Consider the following 23,486-nt stretch of genomic DNA (forward strand, 5'->3'; position numbering starts at 1 on the left):
GCCCCTGTAAGAAGCTTAAGGCTCACTGGAAGCTTGTAAAGTCTTTTCTTGAGGCCCTTCCACCCCCCTCTGCTCTGTTCCCAGCCCTTGCTGTTTTTATCACCTCCCGTTAGCTTACTGTACATCTCTCAATCTCACAAGATTAAATGGACATAACCCATTTATTATCAAACTACCTAGAATTAAATATACACACAGCAGCTAATGTGAGCCCGTAATCTTTATATTGCTCCCTAACATCAAGACAGTAATCTGTTTAAAAATGTGTTGCTTGAATACAGTCATGTAACTGTTTCCTGTTACCTAGCTCCGAGCATTGCTCTGTAGAAACCCAGCCTCTCTCTTCTGGCAGTCCAGCTCACTGGTGTGCTTCAGTTCTCTTATGGAGAACTACAGATGGACTCAGCCTGTTGTCAGTTCATGGCCCTGCATATGCTGCTCCCTCTGTGCCTTCACTCACGTTATCCCCTCCCTCTTCTCTCCATCAAGCCTCCTTGTCCTTTCTTGGCCCTCCTGCTGGAAGGAAAAACCACAGATCTGATATTCCCCCCCCAACACCCTCCCCTCCACACACACACACACACACACACACACACACACACACACACACACTCCCGCAGGTTCTCAAAGCCTCATCCAGAGCTTCCAATTTCTCCTCTTTCACCAGCTTTGAAGGTAGGGTGCCCTTTCCTGCAGGGGGTTGACTGCTATTAAGCTAGACCACAGCCCTCTGCGGTCTCACCACACCGAACCCACACAGAGCAGAGTTCTCAGGAACAGGTTAACTGGTACTCACAAGAGAGGGTTTTTTGTTTGTTTGTTTGTTCGTTCATTATTTGCTTGCTTTTGTTTTTAAGATAGTGACTTTGCCCACAAAAGGAGGAAAGACTTGCTGCCCTGTGAGTTGCTGCTGCCTACCACACAGCACATAATGAATTTCTAAGTTTCTTTTCTCCAGTGTTTCACGCCACTTAGACTAATGCAAGAACTGTATCTTTCTGGCCTTTGTTTCAATTACAATATACTGAGAGTGCTGGGTGTGGGGAGAGGCAGAAGGGAAGAACAGCAAAAATCTATAGCTACTAGGTTGCTTCTCTAAATCAAATATCTGTTCTTTTCCTCTAAGGCGAGTGTAAGAAAAAAAACATACTAGGGGCTGGCAAGGGGCAAGTGTGGGCATCTAATATATCTTTTTGTCAGCTGTCAGCTGCCTCTGCTGAGCCACACACCCTTTCCTGCAGATGAATACTCTACAGAAAGAGCCAGAGTGTCTCCGGGTGGGTTGTAGGCATTTCAAAGGCACGCTTCTTCCCCCATCTCCGTCTGTGTTGTTCAAGTGCCTATTTTCAATTTGCAGTTGTGCTGGGGAAACGTTTTGATTCTTGATTTAGAATGTGCACTCCCAGAAGGTTCCAAGAGGGTTTCAGGCAAAGAGATAAAGCTTGTCTCTTTAGGCTTTTTTACAGCTCGAGCTCTGTGGCAATAATACATGCCCCACACTGTGCTTAAATCCCTGGTTTTCTGAAAGCCAGCCCAATTCCTATTTGGTGGGTCCTTTGACATGCAAGTACCGTTCCCTGCGGAGGGAGGGAGAGAAGCTGGGTCCCTCACTTTCTCTCATCCTCTCTTTGTTTCTCAAACCTAACACAGGAGTCTTTTGGGAAAGGCATAGGAGAAACTGAAGGAACACTGAGAAATCTGACTGTAAACAGGATACCTGACCCTGTCTGCTGCAGTAAGGAGTCCCCCCCCCCCACACCTTTTTTTTTTTTTTTTTTTTTTTTTGTAAACATAATAGGATTCATGTTCTACGCCCTGAACAGGGCTGAAATAGATACCCAGGCACCAGCTAGCCGAGTCCCACATTACCCAGGCCAAACTGGAAGGCTGGCCATCACCTCTCCATCTCTCCCTGCTAAGGAAATCTGCAAATAAGCCAAATCCAAGATAGCAAGCTGAGCCTGCTGAGCAGAGAGCACACAGACAGAATCTGTCTGAAGCCAGAGGAATTCCTTCTTACTTTGGAAACAACCTTCCATCGAGCAAAAGACTAAAAAGGGGCTTAAAAAAAAAAGTACACTCCCTTGCCAGAACATATCTCCATCATGTTAGCAAAGTGCCACAGATTTGCTGGAGAGGAGATTCTGTATTTATGCAGAGCATTGCCATCTAGATGAGGGTATTTGCTCGTTTTTTGTTTTTTGTTTTTTTTTTTTGTTTTTTTATTTCATGACACCACCCCACCCCCACCCCCACCCCCACCCCCACCCCCACCCCCACCCCGTCCAGCTAGCGGGATTGAATTTCAAAACTGAGCGTTCTTTTTGGTGGCAGTGGGAGGTGGGGGAAATGGAAGGTTGCAGAGCATCAAATCACAATCTAATGAAGTTTCTAATCAAATAAATAACCACTTGACATTTATTACCATGCTTGGCAATCTGCAGCAATGCAATAGAGTAGATATGCCCAAAGCCCCATTTCCCATAGATTTACATTATGCTACCACATAGAATTGAGCTGACATAAGCTCTTTAAGACCCACTAAAGCAGCAGATTTTACACAACTTGTTTAGATTTTTTTTTCCGCTTTTTTTCCGCCCTCCTTTCTTCCTGATCCCATGTTCCCTGAATAACTCTATCCATCTTCTCTTCCTTGTTCTTTTGAGAGGCCTGCTGGATCCTGCCCTCCCTGTCATTTTTTTTTTTTTTTTTTTTTTTTTTTTTGGCTATAACCCATTTTTTTTTTGGCCTGCAGTTTAAGTTTACCTTCGCTGTAAAATGCAGCCATAATTTATATGCCCCACACCCCCGCCTCCTCTGGGGCTCTGGCTGCCAGCTGTATATACCCAGCAGTTTAAAGAAAACTGGAATGACTGAGGGTGGTGGAGGGGGTGGAGTCACATCACAAGCTTTTCTTTCTGTTTCCTCAGTGAGCATTGGAGTCACATAAATGCGGGTTTCTGGCACTGACGGACAGGAGCCCCAAATCCTTCCTCCTGGCACCCCTGCCTCCTGCCTCCTCTTCACCCCAGTACCATGGGAACAGGCTTTCTTATTTCTTCCTTTCATTTTTGAGTCAGGGTGAAAAGAGTAATCAGCCAGGGCACCGTGGAGTGCGCGTTAGGAGTGCAGGCCTTATCCTCTGTCTCAAGAATTTGCTTTCTCCGGGAGCTGGGGGGTGCAAGGCGGGGTGCTTCCTAGCAATTGTTACATTCGGCACTCTGATGTGCGTCATTGCGTCGTTGAGGCGATATCTTGGAATGTGATTCAGTTAAGGTTTTCTTCTTTTAAAGGCGTCTCAGTGGGAAGTTGTGGGCCTCAAATATATTTTCAGAAAAACAAAACAAAGGATAGTCATATTTTCTTTTGTGGCCTCCAAACCCTTTTCCCCTGGTAGTCTTTGCCTCCAGTGTGCAATGGGTAAAGTGTGCCCCACGTCATGTACAGCCATGCATACAAGTTCACTGAATGCAATTTAGCCCAAGGCAGCCACAGAGGAGAACCGGCTGTCTACTTCGAAAACCACACTGGTGTCTTTTGCCAGTGCTTTGAGGGGAGAAAAAAAAAATCAAACCACTTAACAAAGGGAGAGAAAGACTCAGCCTCGGCATCTGTGTTCGGTTATTAGGGCTGCCGCAGTGTGGGGGAGAAAGATACATGCTGGCAGAGAATCTGCTTCTCCTACCCCGCTAGGCCTATGAACATCTCCAAAGCAGATCTTGTCACTTTAGTATTTATATCTCCCTGTAGTTTTACGTAATCTTGATTCTGGTCCAAAGCTGACGGATCTCAGTAGACGCTGGGGAAGAAAAGGTAGAGAGGGCTGTGTTGTAAGAAGCAGGGCTTTAGCTCTGTCTGTGCAGTGGTTACCTCTTGTCAGTGCCGTCCTTTCTTGATCCGCTGACAAAAGAACGCTATTTTCTTTTATTTTCTCTTTCCCATACATCCAACAGCTACAGGGACACTTTCTACTGAGAAATGATTTACTAAGTTTATAAACTGTTCAACATACCCTTTGCTGGGCAAATGTGAGAGAGGTACTTACATACAGGAAAAAAAAGATGTTTCCCTGGGGTTTCCTGGCCAGCATGGGAATAATAGCTTATTCCTGATGGTTTAGCATAAGAGCAATGCAATTCATTATAACTACAATTTGGGGGAAATTTATAAGAAGAAAACAAGAAAGCTAGCCAGCGTGCACTGTATTAATCCCTCCATTCTTTCTGCAAAAGATCATCTGGAGCCTCTCCAGCCTTTCTCTTTATTTCTCTTCCAAAAAGGTCCTAAATTTGCAAAGAAGGAAAATAGATCAAACAGACTCACGCAATGCAACCTTAGTTCTTTCTCAAAGCCTCACACACAGCCACGGACTATTGAGGAAATTACAATACAAATATACCAGGCCTGTGAAGCACAAAGACAGACCCAGGAAGCTTCACTGTTAAGAAACTCTTTGAGAAATAAAGAAAACATTTCGATTTTGGCCTGAAAGCTGAGCAGTTTTCTAGACCACAAACAATATGGAAAATATGTATAATGTAGGGTCTTGAACAGGTAAGCCAAGGCCAGTGGAGAAAACCAGTTGTCTTTTAAACTAAGAAAGCAGGTAGTCACTAGTATGAATCAATGTGGATGACATGTGGCGTGGGGCACATTTTAAAGATGGGGATTTAAATCCTGGGGTTGATGTTTGTTCCTTGTAAGTGAAGAAGTGCTTGCTTGAAAATTAGTTACTTGTCTATCTACTTTTGTATGTGCCTGTGTGGGTCGTGTGTTTGCGTGTATGTGGGCACATGTGTGGGTGGGCGGGGATGTGCATGTGGAGGCTCAAGGCTGCACATTATCTCTTAAGATAGGGTCTTGTAGTTGAACACAGGACTTGCCAATAAGGCTGGCCTAAGCTAGCCAGCTTCTTCAAGGATCCCATACTGCTATCTTTCAAGTCCTGCTAATACATGTGGGCTTTTGATCCATCCTGCATCTATGTGGGTGCTGGAGATTGGTCCTAATCATTACCTGGCAAATATTTGATCCCCTGAAATATCTCTTCAGCCCCAACACTTACTTTTTGATAATATTAAAATATAGACAGGTGCAGAACATTGCCATCTTGAATAATTAATGGTGTTTTTCAGTATAGAAGAAAGCTTAGACCACCTTTATATAATAAACTTAGATATAATATAAAGTATACCAACGAAGCAGCATCAAACCGAAAAATCTTCTGTTGCCTCTAAACGTGAGGGTTGACATAATCAGTGCTTTCTTAGTAGCAGGATGTGGGGCTCAGAGTCACAAAAGAAAAGAAAAGTGCAGAATAAGAGAATACAAATGATTTAAAAAAAAAAAAGATGTCAGTAGAAAACTCTGCTGGAGAGAGATTCACAGAATGTGTGGATTTAATGTTTTCAAATGTTCTTTCTCCTTGACTTCTGAGTCTTATCTCTAGGGAACTAAGCAGACAATTCAAAGCAAATGGTACTAACCCTAGAAGGCATTATATGTTCCGGGGCTGGGCAGTTATCAACATGACCTATGTCCGTATTCCACTTTCTGATTTCATGTCCTGAATGCAGTGGTTTTGGCAACTCTGAAAAGGGCCTCTATGGGAATGCATTACTAAGCTTTGTGAGCCAAATGTTTGTCGCTGCTCAATTCAAAGTCTGCCTGTTATAGCAACAAGGTACTTTGCCACATTCTCGCTACATTTAGTAGTGAATTATCCGTTGTGATTATTGGCAGAGTAAACATTGGCATCTAGACGCAACTTCTACATCACTAAGGCTGTCATCCCCATCAGCTCTCTCCCATCACTGAGCTACGATTTCAGGTAAGAATGTGACACTCATCACCAGCTGCTTTTTAAAAGTTTGCAATTCTAGACTGTTTTTCTTTTAAGTAAAAACACATATGTTTGCTACATTTATACCACACATCGGCTCCCTCTGAAAGTGGCCTCCTGCGAGATGGAAATTTCATTTTGCACCTCAGTTAACTGAATAGCCACATGGACAAAATGATTTTCTTCTGTACAGAAACGTAGCAGCAGGTAATAAAGCTGTCTTTGTAGGAGAGTGAAAACTCACTATGTAAAAAGCACTAATTTGGTGACTATGTTAAACACACTTTCCTATAAAATAGTTCCGGCCCTGAAGGAGCTTGTAATCAGTGAAGGGGGAGGAGGATGCTTACCAACCTTGGAAAGCTGCCAGACAAAGTCAGTCATAGATGCTGAGTGAGTGGTGTGGAAGAAGCGAGCTTGCCCGGGAGGAAGCATTGGTTTAAGGCTGACTGGTCTGGGAAGCCTTTGTGCAGCTTTAGATAAGTTGGGAGTTTAAAGTTAGAGACAGGCAGAGCATGAAAGCACATATGTATAACCCCAGTATTCATGAAGCAAAAGCAGGACCATGAGTTCAAGACCAGCCTGGAAAACACAAGAAGGCCCCATACCAAAGCAAACAATGTCGGCCAGATGGCTTAGCAGGAAAATGCAGATGTTAAGTAGGAAAGCCTGCCGACCTGAGTTCTAAACCCAGGACTCACCTGGGAGAAGGGGAGAAGTGACTCCTGTGAATTGTCCTCTGGTGTGCCATGCCATGTGTTCATGCGCGCGCACACACACACACACACACACACACAGGAAATAAAGTGAATGTCGTTAAAAATAAAAACAACTAACAAAAATAATGACCAAGAAAAGGTAAGTGAAAAGAAAGACCTGGGTGTACAAGAATAATGGCGGCCGGAGACAGTGGGACAATAAAAAGGAGAGATACTATAGATTAAAATATAAAGAAAACACGCTGTCTCTGCGGAAGTTACCGAGTGGGCAAATCACTGTGCTCTTTGTTAGGGATAAAAAGGTAATAAGGTAGAATGATAAATTTGGAATTTTGGTTTCTTTAAAAAACACAAAAATACAAGCATACAAGAATACATTTTTGTTTTAGTCCCAGATGTGGGATATGGGACTGCTTCAGATTGACCACAGCAGCTGACTATAATTTGCTTCATGCTCTGGCAGGGGTCTGATTTTGCCAGATGTAGATAGTTTCTGCCATTGTGTGACACTTGGAATTCTGGGAACTTTTTAGAGGGTATAAAAATGCTAGGGCCCTGAGAGGCAGGGTGGGTTGTTGGTGGTCATGGTTTGTTAAGTAGTTGTGAGCAAAGAAAAATAAGGAAGAGGAATAGGAGGAGGAGTGTGGGGAGCGGGTGTGGCGGCAGTCCCAAAGGCGCCAGGGACTGCAGCTAAGTCATATGACTTGCACCTGACTTCCTCATATAAACCACAAACATCTTGAGTGCTGCGCAGGTGTACCAGGATACAGGTGAATCCAATTTGGTGGAGATTTGCCCCTGCTGCCCTGATTAGCTGAAGCCTCGTGACTGGCGAGGGGGCGTGGCCTGCGGTTCGTGGATGAGAGAGAGTATAAAAGGAGTGAGAGGCCCAGGGTTCGGGGGAGATATAAACAGGGGAGATATAAACAGGGGAGATATAAACAAGAGAGATATAAACAAGAAGAAACAGGACTGAATAAACGTGTGCAGAAGGATCCTGTAGCAGCGTCGTTCTTCCTGGCCAGTTGAGCGCGCGCAACAGAGGAGGAGGAGGAGGAGGAGGAGGAGGAGGAGGAGGAGGAGGAGGAGGAGAAGAAGAAGGAGGAGGAGGAGGAGGAGGGGGAGGGGGAAGGGGAAGGGAAGGGGGAGAGGAGGGAGAGGGATGTGGGAGAAGAAGAAACTTTCCCCCAAAGAACCCACAAAGACAAAAACAGCTACAATTCGTTCTTCACCATCCCATAATCCTTAACAACAAAAGCATGGTGTGGGAATGGAAAGATGGATCAGTAATAAGAGCACTAACTACTCTTCTAGAGAACCCAGGTTTAATTCCCAGTACCCACATGATGGCTCACAAATGTCTGTAACTCCAGTTCCAAGAGACCTCATACCCTTTCTGATGTTTGCAAATGTCAGGCTTGCATGTGGTATACAGACATACTTGCAAGCAAAATACCCCTGTTTTAGTCAGGGGTTGTATGCTATGAAGAGACACCATGACCACGGAAACTCTTAAAAAGGAAAGCATTTAATTAGGGCTGGCTTACCATTCAGAGGTTTAATTCATTCTCGTCATTGTGGGAAGCAATGGCAGCAAACAGGTGGATATGTTGAAGCAGCAACTAAGAGTTCTGTGTATGGATCAGAAGACAGCTTGAAGAGACAGTTAACCACTAGGCCTGGCTTGAGCTTTTGAAACCTCAGAGCCCACCCCTAGGGATCTATAAGGCCAGATCTACTCCAACAAGACCACACACCTCCAAATAAGGCCACTCCCTATGGACCCATGGAGGTGATTTTTATTCAAACCACCCTGACCCCTAAACAGAAAAAAAAAAATAATACTAGTACTAAGTTATTATTTTTGTTGTTGTTGTTGTTGTTATTGTTATAAAGATCTGTAACAGCCTGAAGAATACTATCAACAGATCGTCTTAGGGTCCATCCTGGCTGTCTTTCATTGTACAATCTTGTATAGATCCTACCATTCTGGATCTTGGATCCTTAGTTGTAATACTAGCAGAGTGATGCCTTTTCTATAAGACTGTTATAGTATATAAGTGAAAGAAAATCCCCAAAGGGAAGGGATCCATAGTTAGCAGATAGTGATGATTCTGTATTCTCTAGCTGTCCCTACCACTCCCTGTATCCCACAAAATAACAAACATGCAACCATATATGGATGACTACAGTAACCATGATCATCCATCAAAAATCCACTAAGGCCTCTTATGTCCCAGACACTTTGTTGGGAACATCAGGAGTTGAGACTTTGGAGCTCACTTCCAAAGGAAAGCCTGAGATCTTTTCCATACATAGCTGCAGGTATAAGCGATTTAACTGCTTTCAACTATGTTTTCCTCATTTTTGTAAATGAAAATAGAGCTGTGAGAGATAACTCTCTGGGTTCAAGGGCTTGCTGCACAAGGTTGATGACTTGAGTCAGACTTTAAAAACCACATACAGCTGGGTTTCATTGGTGTCTGTGTCTCCCTAGGCCTCCAAGAGAAAATGGGAAGCAGAGACAAGAGAATCATCTGGAAATGTGGGGCCTGCTACCTTGGCCATATGCAGGGCAAAGACGACAAGAGAAAGCAAAGTGGAAAGATGAGGATCACTCCCAAAAGTTGTCTTCTAACCTTCCCATGCATGACATAGCACACATACACACACATGACACACACCTACAGATACAACACACACACACAGAGCATACACATATACCAGTCAAACACCACACAAACACACACACACACACACACACACACACACACACACACACACATGCACGCACAAAGTAATAATAATACCAACCTCAACCTTTTAGGAGAGTATTATGATACAATTTATAAAAGCACATATTAATGTTCAAAATTATTAGCTATGATTTGAAATGCCCCAGTGAACTGCATTCATCCCAGCAGGGGTCCACTCTTTCATTTCACTCTGCTCTGCGGGTGGAACAGACTGAAGTGCAGCCAGCTCTATTTCTTGGGATGAGAAAAGCTGCACAGAAAGAATCAGGAGAATCGTGACACAATATAAAAAGTATAGCTAGCATTATTTGTGAACATACTGTGTGCCAGCCATCTTTGGAATGCCTGCATGAGTTCAGAGTGATAATATTTCGCATAGCTACTTCTTTCCATTTGAAATATTCATCCTGGAAGAAAAGGGGAGGCTCAGAAGGTCAGGGCTACCAAAGCTTAGACAGCTCAGTACAGAGTTAGAGAGTTACAGAGTGACAAGGTCCTGCCTCAAGTCTACAAGAGCAACAGACTACTGCTAGGGAGATTCATGGAGCTGGCTGTAGATGGTACAGGGAGAATGAAGGACATGACCTTCATGTGCTTGACCCACACCTGGATGGGCTCTTCAGAGCTATAGCCTTTGAGTTAACCATGTTCCTATATGTAATCCCTCACCCGTGTTTCTGTAAGTAACCCCAATAAAACCACTGCTTTATGAAGCAGGAGTTAGATGTTATTGTTTCTTTGGTCTTTGTCAGTGCCCTGTGTAATACAAACTGGTGTATGTTTATGTCGTTCTAGATAATGCCATGCCACAAATGGCTACATGATTCCACAAAGATATTTAACTGTAGACAGTACATTTTTCCTTCAAAGCTGTTGTGTGACTTTACCTGGAGAGATGTGAACAAACACTTACTCACCCCAAACAGGACATTGGTGATAGATCAAATAGTTGATTCTACCGAGGTCCACCCCGGCCAAACAGTAAGTTTATCATTGGGGTTGTTATAGTTGTATGAGCAAAGGAGTTACTTAGAGGATTAAGGAAGTTTCAAAAGCCATTGTAGCACTAAAACGTTCACCCCAGCTTGGGTGCAGACGCATGGATGCATCTTCTCTGGAGTTTCCTACATGATTTGTACGCAGGTCAACATATTAGAGTCCTATCACCCTAGCTAGGAAAAGGTCATGTGAGCCTCACTAGTCCCAGGTTTTCCAAACTTGTGTGGTTTGCATCTTGAGTCTAGTGAGCCTCCATCTTTCCTCCAGGAAAGAGTGTTTAAATTCACACTGTGTTGCTAGACAGCACCTGCATTCAAATGAACTTCAATATGTCATTTGAAAGGAAAATTTAAAACAAAATAACTTTGGTACTAAAACCAAACCAAAACAAAACACGTGGGCATTGACAATCTTCAGAAAAGGACAGGGTCTGTGAGCAGCAAACAGAATGTATGTTTTATTACACCCTTTTGTTTCCATTGAATCTGTGTCTGGTTGGGTAACTCAAAATGGCCACACTTGCCAGAAAAACAGGGAGAATGTGACACTCGAACTCAGCTTCAGTATGACTGAGCAAACCCAAGAACTTGTGAGGACACCCAGAGTACTAGATTAATACCTGGTCAAAATTAATTAGCTGTTAGTTCTACGACAACGAGAAAGAGTCACGTTTCAGTGGGTGCAGGGAAGTTAGACACCAGATCTCAGATGAGAGGGTGCAAGCCGACTGATGAAAATGCCATGGAATTATTTTATGATGAGTTTTCCTCAAAGTGTACATTAAAGAACACAAGAGATAATATTTTATTGTTTTGGTAATTGTCTGGAACTTAGAAAGTGCCTTTGGGTTACCATAACAATCTTGATTAGAAAATTAGTTTTAGAAATTTGGAATCCTTACAAATTGCATGAATTTGGACTCACAAACCACAGTAGTCACACAAGTCTTACCCAGAACAGCAAAAACACATTTATTGTTTTGAAATAAAACTTACAAAATAGCTTTATGTCTTCCAACAATATCTAAGGAGCACCCAGCCACATTAGACGTTAAAAAGCAAGTGAACACGCAGCCCATCTGGCAGGGTATTCCAAAGGGACACTTGTGTTCCCCTCTCTGGCTACCAGACTTTTGAAAGAGTAGCCCCCACAAAATTAGGATCCCCTAGGAATCTCCTGCTGGAGAAGAAAGGGACGAAGCCCTTGGAGCAGCCAGAGAAGGGAAGGGAGAACTGGCGAAAGATCTGAAGCTTTATCTCTCCCTGTCGGAGACGCTGGGATCCAATCCGAGGCAGTGGTGGGCTGAGGTGTACATACCTCTCGATTTCTATTTAAACCCCACCCTCAGGTGAAGATGACCTCCTTCATGATAAATGTGAGGAAGTCCCCACATCTCTTTGTCTTTCTTCTCAAGGTGGCCACACTGAAGAAATTGTTCTTTCGTGTGCTCTTCACTATTAATTTGTCTCTCTTCCTTGGTTTCTTGAGATGGGTGGTCAAACCTGGCTTGTGGAACACAGGCTATGACCCATTAATTTGATAACAAATACAAAAGTTTTCATTAGTCGCTCTTTATAAACATAGCGAGTTTTTTTTTAAATTAGGTATTTAGCTCATTTACATTTCCAATGTTATACCAAAAGTCCCCCATACCCACCCACCCACACTCCCCTACCCATCCACTCCCCCTTTTTGGCCCTGGAGTTCCCCTGTACTGGGGCATATAAAGTTTGCGTGTCCAATGGGCCTCTCTTTCCAGTGATGGCCAACTAGGCCATCTTTTGATACATATGCAGCTAGAGTCAAGAGCTCCGGGGTACTGGTTAGTTCATAATGTTGTTCCACCTATAGGGTTGCAGATCCCTTTAGCTCCTTGGGTACTTTCTCTAGCTCCTCCATTGGGAGCCCTGTGATCCATCCATTAGCTGACTGTGAGCATCCACTTCTGTGTTTGCTAGGCCCCGGCATAGTCTCACAAGAGACAGCTACATCTGGGTCCTTTCAATAAAATCTTGCTAGTGTATGCAATGGTGTCAGCGTTTGGATGCTGATTATGGGGTGGATCCCTGGATATGGCAGTCTCTACATGGTCCATCCTTTCATCTCAGCTCCAAACTCCGTCTCTGTAACTCCTTCCATGGGTGTTTTGTTCCCAATTCTAAGGAGGGGCATAGTGTCCACACTTCAGTCTTCATTCTTCTTGAGTTTCATGTAAAGGGTCAACTCGTTTGACCAACCAAATGAGAAGATTTCATGCGGGTGCATCCTAAACTACAAAAATGTATTTTGGGATAATCCTAAGACTTTGAGGGTAATCTCAACTCAATGCTTGCCTAATTCTGAAATGACTTTGGAAAATACCAGAGGAAATGATCTACGTCATAAAGAGTCTAACACACTCTGCATCTAACCTATTATGCTGATGCAAAGAAATGGGTTCTCTCCTCAGCTGGATTTTTCTTGCTTGGCTAGATTTGACCTCAGGATCCAAATGAAGATTAATCAATAAAAATCTCTACACTCGGATTTCCTGGATTTGAGGAAAAACATGAAGGGAAATGTCTTAATTAGTATTACTATCGCTATGAGGAGCAAGTTGGGGGAGAAAAGGTTTTATTTGGCTTATGCTTACAGATTGCTGTTCACCATGGACAGAAATCAGAACAGGAACTCAGAGCAGGAGCCTGGAGGGAGGAGCTGATTCAGAGGCCAAGGCAAGGTGCTGTTTATTGGCTTGTTTCACATGGCTTGCCCAGTCTGCTTTATTATAGAACCCAGGATCACCAGCTCAGAGATGATACCACCCTCACTGGAGTGAGCCTTTCCTCATCAGGCACTAAGAAAATGCTTTACAGCTGGATCTTGTGGAGGCATTTTCTCAACTGAAGCTCCTGCCTCTCTGAGGATGACTCTGGTTGGCATGTAGAGTTGATATAAGGCTAGCCAGTACAGCATGCCATCCTGGGCATTATATTTCTTTCCTTTTTATATTTTTTTCTAGTCTATTCCTTGGTTATCTCCCTTCCTTAGTCCTCAAATTTTCTAGGTTTAGTATTATTAGACTCACCTATTTCTGCTTTGTCATATCTTCAAAGAGTTGTTTGTGTCTCTCTCTTCTCTCTATATACTCAGGTTCATTATGGAACCAAATGGATATGTGCGTGTGCACACCATACACACACATGCACCTAGATTGAAAATTAGATCATGTTGAGTTGTAGATCTTGATGGGTGGGAAGGGAATGGTCATGATATCTAAGAGCTGCCATTTATTGATAAGAAGTCTACACACTAAGAGGATTTCTTGGCTTTAAGTCACCTGGAGGCTAATTGCAGAATCACAATGAGGCCACTGCCACCTCACCACCACCACTACCCTACCACCCTATCAGCCTCTTGACTACAATTACCTGGACACTACATGATCCTAGACGATATTTTAAAAAGCCATCTGAAGTAGTGATAGAGGTTTCAAGATGGGCTTTGAATTTGATAATACTCCCCACACCAATTGCCAGCTTTTTAAAGACACAGGTTTACAAAGTATGAAACTTAGAAGAAGAAAAAAAAATAAAGAAAATGAGGTCAAACATTAAGATGAGAGCCAGATAATGTTACCTGTGACTCTTATCATTCAGGTTCAAGAAGTAAAGTCAGGCGACCCAGAGGAACCACTTGGTTTAGAGTTCAGAATTCCTCTAATCCCTTTGGCAGGTTAAAAGGACATGATCATACACTGTGCATCTGTTAGTGATTGAAAGCAAATGAGAACCATTGCAAGAGATCCCGTCTCGGGAACATGCACTGGGCATGGTTATTGTGAACGTAAACATTGCAAATCACGGCTGACCCAAGCTGACTAATAAATGCAGACACATCACCAACACGTGGGGACAGATGCTTTCACAGACAGTGCGACTAAGAAAAAACATGAAATAACTTGTTACAAAAGCCACATAATTTCCTATACAATCCTCTATATTTAGTCTTCGGAATGAAAGATGATATTTGAATAATGCTTTCTTGGGAATTCTCCTATTTTTCTCCCCTGCTTCAATTTCTTAAGCTTCCTTCATAGGTCATCTGGCAGATGACACAAAAGAAGTCTGATTATCTCAGGTAAATTTACAATCATTTAAACAAATATTGTTTGTATATTGTGCTGGTAATCTATGCTGTATGAGGCTGTATTTAAGCAAAAATAAAATTTCTGTTAAGAGAGAGGCCTTATATAGAAGGAAAAAAATGTAAAAGTAAGGCCTAGCAATTTGGCATTTACCCAGGCTGCATCAAACCATTAATGACCACAAGCTGGGTTTTGGCTTCTCAGCATGCACATCTTTGTGATACTTGCCCACCTTTTTGTGAACCAGGTAGAGGAAGGCATAGGGGAGGCAATCAGACAGCTCACGAAACAATAGTCCAGCAGGATTTCATAGAGCCAAGGATTGAATGTGAATCTTTGCTCTCTCTAAACCAAATGTGTCTAAACAGAAAGATCTTGAGTTCAACTCAAATGTAACTTTACGCTTCAGAAAGACAAATGCCACATGTTCCCCACCCCCCTTCTATGAGTCTGAGATTTTGTGGAGATTTGGACATGGGTGTGAACACACACATGCGTGCGCGTGCACACACATTACATAGCACATGAAATTAAGACTGTCTAGGAGAATCAATAAGATTTGACTGGAAGAAAGGGGAGGAAAAAGAGTCAGGTGAGGAATGAATATGATCAAAGTCACATATACTTTTATAAAAATGTTTTATGTAGTCTATCGTCATGTACAACAAATAGACTCCAATAAAATGGATAATAAATGTAAACAAATGTGGGGAAACCCTGTTAATTAAAGTCAGTCTACCAGTCTACCATGACCAGATAGCTCCTCTGACCTCCTTGCAGAATGGAGGACTCCCTTTACCAGCAGGGCTTCTGGTCTCTGACCTTGTCTGGGGATCCCCACCTCTCACCCTCTTTACCTGGGGAAGAGTGAGTAGTTTGACAGACCTACAAGTTCAACTTTCTCTTTTCCCAATAAGAACCTGCCCAGCAAGTACCTGGCATTCCCGGAATGTCTCCACATACAAATGAAACATTCACAATATTTTAAACTCCAGTGGATGATTTTCATTTACCAAGAAAACTCCTTACTTTCCAAAGTTTATATATAGCACTCTCCCAGCCCCAGTGAAGTATATAGTACAAGTTAAGGTTGTCTAACAGAGCTGCTTCACTGAAGGTTGTCAGAAAAGGTCTTCGTCTAAAAGAGCTGTAACACTAAGATCCTCAGAAAAACTCCCTTCCCCCGCAAAAACCAACCAACCAACCAACCAACCAACCAACAAACAAACAAACAAACATGACCTGTTCTGGCTTCTGTTTTATCCTTCCAACCCAACACATATCATCCGGACACCCTGAGAGGGAGGAAACAGAGGATAAGGAGCCACAGCTGGCCCCCAACATGCACACCACAAAGAAATTACAAAACTTAGTTTCACCAGAGGAGACAGAAAGTGCCCAGCATGAGGAAAGAGTCAGTGGAATAACACATACACATACACAAACACACACACACACACACACACAGAGAGAGAGAGACAGAGAGAGAGACAGAGAGAGAGACAGAGACAGAGACAGCGACAGAGACACAGAGAGACAGAGAGACAGAGAGACAGAGAGAGAGAAACTTTTCACAATAGGTTAATCCAGAGGTAGGAGGATCAAAGCAGATCAGTCAGACAGAGGCAGAGGTTAGACCTTTGGAGCCCTGACTTACTAGGTCTAAATAGTAGACTGACTTCCTTTATGTTGATATTGTCTTACCAGCATGCCTCTTTCCAAACCACCATGCACACTTTGACCTCTCTTTACTTTGCTTGTGTTCTTTCAAAGACACAAGTTCTAAGTTTTCACACCACATCCACTGGTGGTGTTATTATTTCCTTTATGGTTAATTGCAGGAAAAAGAGGTTTAGTTTGGGTGGCAACAATTGGGCAATCTTTAACTTTGGTCATAGTCATATTCAAGAACGATCTCGTGGTTCTGTTCTCTTCCCTGCTAAAGAAACATGAGAACTGACTTGCACAGCACTGCTATCACCTCATATTTTCCATTTTCTGTAAATATTATTAAAATAACTTTTTGGTTCTTGGGGAAATATTTGTATTCTCTTGTAAGTCAGAACAATGATAAGGAGGTGAACATTCGCCATTCTAAAGAAAAGTTTTCAAAATGAACTCCAGTTGAGCAGCCATAAGGGATGTGTGGAAACGCTCCGAGTATCCTGAAATGTTTTGGGTTTTCTCTTAAGCAGCTTCCATAGTCCTGTCAAGTTAGTGAATGAAAGGACATGTGGTGCTCATGTTGGTATCCCACCCAAGAGCCTTTGAAATGGTTTTATATGGGAATCTAAAATGCTAGACTCTTTCTCTGTGGTGCTCAAAGGTGAGGGCGTACTCACTCTCAGTCCTTAGACTTCTCCCAACATAGCAAGAAAGCTTTAGAAATCTTTGCAGTAAAGCTGTCATTGAGAGAGGAAAAATCTGCAAATTAAAAGAACTCTAGATTGCACATCTGCTTGAAAATAGCTGTCTATTGGCTGTTGGTATATTTCTAGTTAGGAATTAAAAGTTGTGTTTAGAACTGATTGCCTTTGTTTTTGGGAGAAGGTATAACAACACAACCCCATCCTGGATGTACAGGTTACCTAGTGCCTATGAAGTGTAAATACCCTGTGTAGTCCAGTTCTTCTGGTTGGCTTTTCTCCAATAGGCATTGGAACCTCTAATCTGGGAAGAACGCTACTTCCATGAGGATCTAATAGAGGGTAACTTTTTCTTTGCTCTACTTAGCACACTTGAAATATGTCAGATGTTTCCAACACAATACATTAAAAAGTAAGTGAAGATGGTTAATATAGTACATAGTAGTCAATAGTGATAAATGCGTGGTCAGTAGCAAGAAGCATGAGTATCATCTTGTATCTTACTGAAAAGAATCCTGGAAAGATCTGTGGATTCAGTGAGATACAGTAGCCGTGGGGGCATAACATCACCAAGCACAAAAGGGCAGTCAAATGAATGAGGCAGGCCGGGCGTGGTGGCGCATGCCTTTAATCCCAGCACTCGGGAGGCAGAGGCAGGCAGATTTCTGAGTTTGAGGCCAGCCTGGTCTACAGAGTGAGTTCCAGGACAGCCAGGGCTATACAGAGAAACCCTGTCCAAAAAAAAAAAAAAAGAAAAGAAAAGAAAAGAAAGAAAGAAAGAGAAAAAGAAAAAGAAAAAGAAAGAAAAAAGAAAAAAGAATGAGTCAACCAGAACACATAATAAGTGCCAATGACTGTGCCTGTTTTGACTCTGATGTCATTGTATCCCTTTCCATTCCTAAATGACACAATGTCTCAATGTTTACTTCCTCTATGAATTCATACAGTGAAATCTTCTAACACAAAACTGCATTAAGAAGAATGGCCCCCAGGAGGTGACTAGATCATAAAGGTAGAGGGATCTTGCAGGGAATTAGAGTCCTTTGAGAAGAGATTCTTCACATCTGCAATGTGAAGACACGATGGAGATTAAGTGTCGGAAGCATCCTTCACCAAAAGATCTCCATGATGCTAATCCTGATCTTGGATTTCTCAGCTTCTAGAACAGAAAAATAAATATTTTGCTCCTACCACCATAAGGTTGTGGTATTTTATTGTACACTGCAACAATAATACTGCTGAACTGGCATCCAATTAGAAAAGTTACTGACACCCCAGAATTCTGTTTAACCTGTGTTCTCCTCTCTAGCAGTCTATTGCTTTTAGAATGCTCATTGCTTTCTAGGCCTTGCAAATACTTATACCTGTGGCAGCTTCCATGCAAGTCGATGAGGCAAAGCGCAGTCTCTATGAGGAAGCAAAAGCTTTCTAGAAGTCTTCACTTGTTGACAATATGGGAAAAAAAAAAAAAAAAAAAAAAAAAGGAGGAATAAAAAAAGAGAAAAACTCTTTTCCCCTCCAGCTTAACGGAAAACCAACAGTTCCTAGAGCTTGCTGTGGATCTCTCCAAGCATGCAGCAGCAGCTTTGGAAAAGACACCACCTCAGTAAACCCGCAGCAATCACTACCATTGTCACAAGCTGAGGTGTCTTCTGCATAGGCCAGCCAAGACCCAGTCATTGCCCACGTAAAGCACTCCTAACACCCAAGCCCAGCCATGAGCACTGATGCCGCAGGCTGTTTATGCCAGTTTTTCAAAAGCTTCACAAATCTCATTCTTCCCTCCTGCATCTGATGCCTAAGCATCACTTCGTGCAGTCAGGTCCCTGATGTCTGCTGCTATACTGCAGTAGAGAAGAGAAACCTCACAAGGGTTCTGATGTAAGCTGCCTCCTCCATGGTTCATAATTGGCCCCCTGGAGCTCACAGACTTTTGAAAGAGGTCTAGAAGCAATGGCACTTGCGAAGGTAGGCCAGAGAACAGCAGGTTCCTCCTTGAAAGGTGGTAGCCTCAGGTAAGGCCAGTTCGAGGAATTCAAGCACAAAGGGGGCAGTTGAGCAAAGTGGAGGTCAGTTTGTGACAGCTGTGGAGTTTGGCAGTAGGAATTATCCCAACTCCCCCCATGCTATTATTCTATTATTTAAGCCACTTCAGAATTTAACTATTAAGAAAGGTATCTATCTATTTAATCTATTTATATTCAAATAATACTGCTGAACCAAAGGAAACGCAGAGATAGTAAATATTATTGGTAACCGAAAACCAAGATTTGCTCAGTGAGAAATGATCCCTATATTCTTTACGCAAGTTTATAGAGATGCTCATAGAGTGGGCACTCATATATCCTTTATTATTCAATCATATTTATGAAACAGGAGAACTATTTTATATGGTGGAAGAATACACAGAATAAAGTCTTTGAAAAAGTAGGTTTAAAGATAAAATTCCAAGTTAAATAACTGTATTATAATGCCAGTTGATAAGTCCAGGGATGATTTGCTCAGCTATTAATATATGCTTTGAACAGTTAAAGACACCCTTCTGTGCTTTAATGCTAAATAAATTTGTCAATAGCATGACCTTTCCTAGCCTTTCTTGATCCAGCAATCACTAAATGAAAGACATAAATATTTTGCCAGATACCTTAACCAAACAATTGTTAGTTTGAATGGTCTGAGAGATATAAATCAGATATGATTTTATGCTGCACATCTGTATAACGTTAGTTTATTTTAGCATGCAGAGATTATCTTTTGGCATACTTGAGTTCTAGTCGTGTGTATATTTTTTAAGCCGTTCTTTTTCAAGCTTATGAATATGCATGTGTTTCAGATGGCTGTGGTTTAGTTGTTTTTGATTTGAATACTATTATGCTTAACTGGCAAGCACAACGTAGGGATTCAAAAGTAAATTCAAGCTATGCGTGCGCAAGCCCACAGGAAGCGAGCTGAATTATGGAGGTGGCTTACTCCACTGCACTAAAGATTCTTTCTAATATTCCTGGTGTTATTAATTCACTTAGTGTTGAACTTTTCTAAAATGTAACTTCAAACTTACTAATAGGGAGGAAAACAAATCGATAAAACATTTTCATGTGCTAATTGCATTGTAAATGTAGATGGCCTCTTCACAGGTGAAGAAAATGAAAACTGTATAAGACAAATGTATTCAGTATGTGGCCTACAGGACATGGTATAGCTTTTTACCAATTGAACAAAGACTTAACAAATTTATTATAGTATTTCCTATAATGCTTTTATTTGCTCAGTAAAGAAAAAAAATTGCCTTAAACCAGGCATATAAAACAGAAGCCTGAAAATGATTATTTTGCATTAAAAATTAAATAATGTTTGAGACAAAAGATACTGTGAATTCAGTTTAACGAAAAGTCAGAAACTGAAAAAAATTATTTGTAATTCTACTGACTTCAAGCTGGTATTTATAATGTATAAAATTCCTATAATCAACAGAAAGGATCTGCAGTTTTAATTTTTTTAAACCTACTTTTAATGATGGTTATTAAATATTTTAGCCTCTCCTCTAGCCCACCACCCACCAGGGGTAGTGGAAAAGAGAGGATATGGGGGGTCAAGGGAGTGAACCTGTTTAGCAGTGGTTCTTTAGAGCAGATCCCATCTGCATTGTGAAGAAATCAGCAGTTTAGTTTACAGGTCAACAGTGGCAGCTCAATTCACTCGCAAACACTTCAAGGGTATACTGAGTAGTCCAGGTCAGCTGTGTTGGGATAGCAGTAGCAGGGGCAAGACCTAGTGGGAACAGCCAGACCTCAGCTGAATCAGGAGACAGCAGGAGGGACCAGCAGGAATGCCAGGAGAAGTTCATGGCTGTGCCTGGCTCAGCTAAGTGAAGATCAATGGAGACAGGAGACCAAGAAGCATTATGTAAGTAAGCCAAGCTCTCTCATAGTCTATTGAGTCCTATTTATATTACCCCCAAAACATCATGTGTCCGCCACAGGTCTTGTCACAGCATGTGAGACTGAGTTAGAAAAACTCAGAATGATATCTGTCTCAGCTGACATCATTCTGTCAATCTACCTGAGAGCAAGGAAGCAGCAAGAAGCCACAGCACATCACAGATGGTTTTTGGTGTGCTTCTCTCTGTGGAGTCCCACCAAATGGAGCTCAACTATGTAATGTAAGATGGACCAATACATGTGTGTGATTAGCGTAGAATCTTTTATCCCGTGTCCTCTTTTGTGTTTGTTTTCCTAGAACATCTTTTTAAGCAGTGTCTGTTTCAGTGAACCGTTTCTTCAGGAGTCTGTTGTAGCCTTTTACCTGTGTCCACTTTAGTAAAATGTTCCTTCATCAGCAAAACACCACATAAGAAACTGACTTCCTAAAGAACCCGTAAGTTTTACTTTAAGGACCAAATAGAAAAGTAGAAATTGAACAGAGGGCAAATTTACAGAGGATGAAACATGAGCATGTCAATAATCATATGATCACAACTTTTCAGTACAAATGGAAGAAAATACCACACAGCTTCACTTGTTTGGGAAAACAAGGAAATTTTCTTACTCATGTTGGAATGTCCAGTTCCATGTATGATAAAATGGAAAAAAAATCCTTACTGAACTAAAAATGTTTGAATCATAGCACTCAGCAGCTCTATATGTAGATATAGCCAAAGTGTAAATCAAACATAAGTACACATATAAAGAGGACTGACTGAGCACATATCTTAAGTAAAGGATGTACTCTGCTTGGTTTGATAGAGTACTGGAGTTATCGTCTGGACATCAGCATGGCTGTGCCTAGACCATGTTTACTCAGGCAATCAGGTAAATACTGAGCTGATAAAAGTGTGAGAGGTAAGTTTAGTAGAAAAACAGAACTGCCCCAGTATAGAGTCAGGAGTATGTATAGAGGCCATTCTCAATGACCACCATCTACTTAAGTGGAATGAAAGGAGGGAGGGAGGGAGGGAGGGAGGGAGGAGGAGGAGGAAGAGGAGGAGGAGGAGGAGGAGGAGGAGGAGGAGGAGGAGGAGGAGGAGGAGGAGGAGGAGGAGGAGGAGGAGGAGGAAAGAGAGGGAGGAAAGAGAGGGAGGAAAAAGAGGGAGGAAAGAGAGGGAGGGGGAGAGGGAGAGAGGGAGATGGGCAGGCAAGATCAACTTCAGACGTCATTCTTCAGGTGACCTATGTCTTGTTTATTAACATCCAGTCTCTTACTGACCTAGTACTGGCTTAGTCGATGCACTGGGTGGTTTTGTGTATCTACTTGGCACAGGCTGGAGTTATCACAGAGAAAGGAGCATCAGTTGAGGAAATGCCTCCATGAGATCCAGCTGTAGGGCCTTTTCTCAGTTAGTGATCAAGGGTGGGAGGGCCCACTGTGGTTGGCACCATCCCTGGGATGGTAGTCTTGGGTTCTATAAGAAAGCAAACTGAGCAAGCCAAAGGAAGCAAGCCAGTAAGTAACATCCCTCCATGGCCTCTGCATCAGCTCCTACTTCCTGACCTGCTTGAGTTCCAGTCCTAACTTCCTTTGGTAATAAACAGTATAAACCCTTTACTCCCCAATTTGCTTCTTGGTCATGATGTTTTGTGCAGGAATAGAAACCCTGACTAAGACAGTAGATGAGGCTGGCTAACCAGTGAATGCCAGGAACCCAGCTATCTTTGCCTCCCCAACCCTGGGACTGCTATAATCCTAGCACTTCAGAAGTTACCAAACTCTATCCCAAAGCTTGTGACATGTTAAAAGCTGCTGCTGCTTTCCCAAAATTATAGCTACCCTCTGGTCCAGCTGTGATGAGTTTTGCTGAGTGGCCTGTGATGTTATCCCCTCGCTCACTCACAGTCTATAATGTACAAAATGCTAATTATCCGATTGAAACTCTGTGTTCTGCCTTATTCTATAGTAAACTATTTATGGAAACCCAAGATTCCAATGGTGTACTATGACTTAAATGTGGACTCCCAAATTTACAAGTTGGTGATCAATCCTCAGTGCACCAGTTCTGAAAGATGGAGCCTTAAACAGGTACTATGCCCTGAGAACTCTGCCCACACCAATAGCTTAATGTCCTTATTATCATGTGAGTTGGCAACCTCTGTACTGCCTTTACCATAGAACTTGCTTAGTCCTTTCTTGCCCACTTGATAGGTAATACTTTCTGCTTGTTATTATATAGTATGAAAGCCCATAATCCTGGACTTCACCAGCTCTAGGACTGATGCATTCCACAGGTGAAGCTATAGTCCAGTGCTTCTCAGTCTTCCTAATGCTGACATCCTTTAATACAGTTCTTCATGCTATTGTGACCCACAACTACAACATTACTTTTACTGCTACTTTAGAACTGTAATTTTGCTAGGTATGAATTAAATGAAAATATCTGATATACAGTATATGTGATATCAACCCCTCTGAAACGATTCAACCCCCAAAAGTCATGACCCAGAGATTAAGAATTGCTAGAGTTCGTCATCATTTCTTATGTCTCTCTTTGCTGCTCCTACTCTGAAAACTTCACAGAGATTTAGAACTATTGAAAAAACTGGAAAGAATAAAAGATACAATACTTTGAACACCAAAAGGGCAATGACTGAAAGAAAATGATACAGTCTCAATTTCCTAACTAGTATTGTTTCTAAGGATTTAGAAGGGATAGGGGGCATATGGATTTAAACAAACAAACAAACAAAC

General features: G+C 42.2%; 1 long non-coding RNA gene across 1 annotated transcript; it reads left to right on the plus strand.

Moving 5' to 3' along the window:
- Nucleotides 1–613: 613 nt before the first annotated feature.
- On the plus strand, nucleotides 614–9,240 carry Gm41733. The gene is made up of 3 exons (XR_877439.1): nucleotides 614–675; nucleotides 5,743–5,830; nucleotides 9,059–9,240. It is a non-coding gene; the product is annotated as a predicted gene, 41733 (long non-coding RNA).
- Nucleotides 9,241–23,486: the final 14,246 nt, after the last annotated feature.

The sequence above is a fragment of the Mus musculus genome, chromosome 18 (genome assembly GCF_000001635.26).
Source record: "Mus musculus strain C57BL/6J chromosome 18, GRCm38.p6 C57BL/6J".
Taxonomy (NCBI): Eukaryota; Metazoa; Chordata; class Mammalia; order Rodentia; family Muridae; genus Mus; species Mus musculus.